Here is a 4,199-nt window from a genome sequence, read left to right as displayed (position 1 = left end):
GGATCCTTGTTGGCTTGTCTTACAATTACTATGATTTTCTTTAAAGCAAGATGGATGTAAAAGAGGCAGTAGTTCTACTCTTTGTCTCTTAAGTTACCCCATTTTAGGAATTGGTTATATTAGTTATCATGTATGGTTGTTCTAAATCTGTATTTTTCAACTGGGATTAATTCTGTTGCCCAGGGAACACTTGACAGTATGCGAGACATTTTTGGCTGGGAGATCAGATGAGACGGTGGAACTAAGCATCTGGTAGATGGGCGGACAGCTTCATCTCCGTTGGCCATCCTATTAGGGAGTAGTCTAGTGGTGGTTTCACGGTAATCAGTCAGGTTGGTGTAAAACCTTTCTGAGCTCAGGACAAATAAGTGTATCTGTAATGTTTATAATTTTCATAAATGGACTAGAAGTCATTGTGTCCCCTGTATTTGCTATTATGCAAAAATCTTGTCTACCACCACCAAGTAAATATTTGCTGTTTCAGTTTGTTATCCTACCTGATAAATTCTCAGTTAAGAAATCACAGATGCTATTATCTAACAATTTTTGACAGCCTATTTGGATAACTAGAAGCCTTTTTGTGGAATTGATTGAAATGCCTATAGAATATATAATCACTGTTCATGTTAAGAGAAATTTTGAGCAAATTAATAAAAGTATTTTCAGTTAAAGATCCATTATTAAATTTGAATCACACAGATACACTCAACCCACTCCATAGATCTCTCCATTATGCTTAGATCTTGAACAAAATCTAGTTTATTTCAAATATGGAACCATTTCTGAGTTTTGCAACGATAGTGAGATTCCAGAAGAAAACTAGAAAGATAATCATGACAGTAGAAATTGGTCCTGTAATAAAGAGACTAAATAAATGAGAAATATTCATTCTATAAAATTTTAAAGTGATGTGAAGTCATTTAATGAGTGTGGGGGACTATCATAAAGGACAAAAATAAACTAATACCTATTGCTGTAGAAGGCAGAGCAAAAAGAAGTGGATCATTTATAAATTAGAAGGGAATATTTCCAAGAGTGAGATAGTCGAATGTAGTTGTGTGTTACTGAAGGAAAAAATTTTAAAACTAGAGTTTCTAAAAATAAGAACATTTAACTTATGTTCAACAGTTCGGCTCTTTTAATGGCAGCCTGTATTAGTTTCCTACAGCTGCTATATTGGATAATCACAAATCAGTTGGCTTTAGCCAATAGGAATTTCCCCCTTACCATTCTGGAGGCCAGGAATCTGAACTCAGAATCACTGGGTCAAAATTAAGCTGTGGATAGTGTCACGCCTCCTCTTGAGGCTTTCGGGAAGAAGCCTTTCATTTTCTCTTCTAGTCAACATCCCTTGGTTTGTGACCACATCATTCTAATCTTCCAGGCTGTCATCTTCAAGTTGGTTTTGCTGTGTCTGGTCATACCTTTTCATGTGTGTATGTGTGTGTGTGTGTATGTGAAATTTCCCTCTGCTTCCCTTTTATGAGGATGCATGACATGGCATTTAGAGCCAACTCAGATAATCCACAATATAGTCACATCTGCAAAGACCTTTTTTCCAAATATGGTGACATGTATGGATTCTAGGGATTAGGATTTAGACTTAGTATTTTTGGGGGTGAGGTTTTGGTTGTTTTGTTTTGTTGTTTTTTCCAGCCTGCACACAAATTGAGGGAGAAGCTGATAAGAGCGCTTCAAGAACACTTTCAGCATTACGGTTTTGTAATTCAAAGAGTATGACCTTTGGCAATTTGCTTTCCCCTCTCTTAGCCCTGGTTTTCTTACAAAGTGAGCTTAATACTGGTATGTAGGCCAATAAGATTGTTCTGAAGATTAAATGACTTAACACAATTAGAGGAGTGACTAGTACTAAGAAGTCTCATTCAGTGTCAGCTGTCATTACTTGTTGGCGCTGTCTGTGTTGATATTATCATAAAAGAAGGATTAAGTGAGATGATAATTGAGCACCTACTTGGTGGCCTATTATATAATCCACGTTTTTTTTTACAAGTGCATGCTTGGTCACTCAGTCGTGTCCAACTCTTTGTGACTCAGTGGACTGTAGCCCACCAGGCTTTTCTGTGCATAGGATTTTCCAGGCAAGAATACTGGAGTGGGTTGCCATTTCTTCCTGCAGGGGATCTTCCTGACTAAGGGATCGAACCTGAGTCTATTGTGTGTCCTGTATTGGAAGGTGGATTCTTTAACCCCGAGCCACCTGGGAAACCCGCACATTTCTTTGCTATTACTTTATTCTGTCTTGACATGTTTAATAAAGTCAAGTCTTGACTTGGTATCCAAAGAATATATTTGATCAGCTTTGTCGAATTTATCGAACATTGTCTACAATCAGGACAGACTAAACTACACCCCAAAACTGAGACAGCAACTCAGAAATCAAGTCTTACAAATGTTTCCATTAATAATAAAAGCCTTAGGAGTAGTAGAGATGACCATATGATCAGAGAAGGAATTATCTGATACTCTAAAAATATTGGAGTCACCTCTTCAACTTTTTACAAACATAAATAAAATCTCAAACTTTTAAGTTGTAACACATATCCTTTCCTGCTAAACTGAGTACCATCCTTACAAAACGTGACCTGTTTAATATCAGTCTTCATTCAGGTTGGTCTTTGTACTTCTAAAACTTTAGACTGTCCTTTCCCCCCTCCCCATCATTACTGTAGAATCAGCACAACTAATGTGTTAGTAAGAAAGCAGCATATTGTGTACAAAACCTTTTCTAGTCAAAGGTTTGTTGCTTAGTTGCCAAGTCTATCTATCTCCTTTGTGACCCCATGGACTGAAGCCTGTCAGGCTCCTCTGTCCATGGGATTTCCCAGCTAAGAATACTGGAGTGAGTTGCCATTTCCTACTTCAGGGGATCTTCCTGACCCAGGGATCAAACCCACATCTCCTGCCCTGCATTGGCAGGCAGATTCTTTACCACTGAGCCACCAGTCAAAGGCCTTACTAGGTCTTTTAAATTGTGACATTCTGTGTTCGCACATACATTTTAGATTTCATCATTTTGAAGACGAAACTGCTATGCCTACTGCACATACTAATTGGTAGGGCCTAATTCTTTCAGGGGCTACATTAGGCCAATGACAGAGTCATTGACTGACTAGACTAAAAATAATATTAATTTATTTTTATTATTAATATGATTCAAAAAACAAGATTTCAAAAATGTCAAGTGTGCACGAATGGAAATAACACTTTCTTTTTTCTTTTCTGTGCATTTCACCAAAGAATACCATGTGTAGCTCAAGAGAAATGGCAATCTGTAGACTTTTTGCTATTTGAAATACTATTAGGTTAAACAATATGAAATTGCTGTTTTTGCAGGTCATAAAAGGTTGAATATGGTGGTTTCATATTGTACAAGGTGAACTACCCCTGTGAAAAAGGAGCTCAATTTTCCAGAGCTATTAAATGAAAGTAGCTAGATGAAACATTCAAGTATATAGGGAAAATTCTGCATTTTCAAGTTACTTGTATTTCTCCTAAAAAATATAAACTAAGTCTTCTTTCACATCCTCTACTTTAGTGTCAGTGATTATGGGAACATACATTATTAAAAGAAGGGAAATGAGCAAAAGAAATTCATAGTGGAGAAACTAGGTAAATAGAAAGCAATGAAAAATGCAGATTGTTACAAACTTTGTAATCATTTCTGTTTGACAGTTTTTATCTCTTTAAATGTTTATCTTCTTACTCATTTTTATTTCATTTTTATGTGTCTCATCAAGTTGGATATCACTCAATGTTTAGCTCTTTGGTGTCTCAACATGGAAAGCAGATTGCCCTGGCACTTTTATGTACTGTAGAAAAGGAAAGTCATTTTCATTTATTGAGATTTATTATTTGAATATGTTTTCCAATATAGCAAAGCACACCTACAAAATTTAATGTACATGCATATGCAAGTACACTATTCTAGCATCGCATCAGATAAAATTTTATACTTCCTGTAGGAGAAAATGCAGAGTCAAATAGATGCAAATACTTTTCCCTTCTCCCTGCCACCCTCTTCTTAGTGATCAGTGATATGGTATTATATGGTATGAAATAGAAAGGTATTATATTTTCCACAAAACCCTCCAAAATATCCATTCATCACTTTTGGGGCTGGAGATTGTTCTGGAATGGTAAGTAGTTGAGAAGATGGCAGATCTCTGGTGGAAGAGTTT

The sequence above is a fragment of the Bubalus kerabau genome, chromosome 10 (genome assembly GCF_029407905.1).
Source record: "Bubalus kerabau isolate K-KA32 ecotype Philippines breed swamp buffalo chromosome 10, PCC_UOA_SB_1v2, whole genome shotgun sequence".
In the NCBI taxonomy this organism is placed as follows: Eukaryota; Metazoa; Chordata; class Mammalia; order Artiodactyla; family Bovidae; genus Bubalus; species Bubalus kerabau.
Note: the sequence above shows the minus strand (reverse complement) of the source record.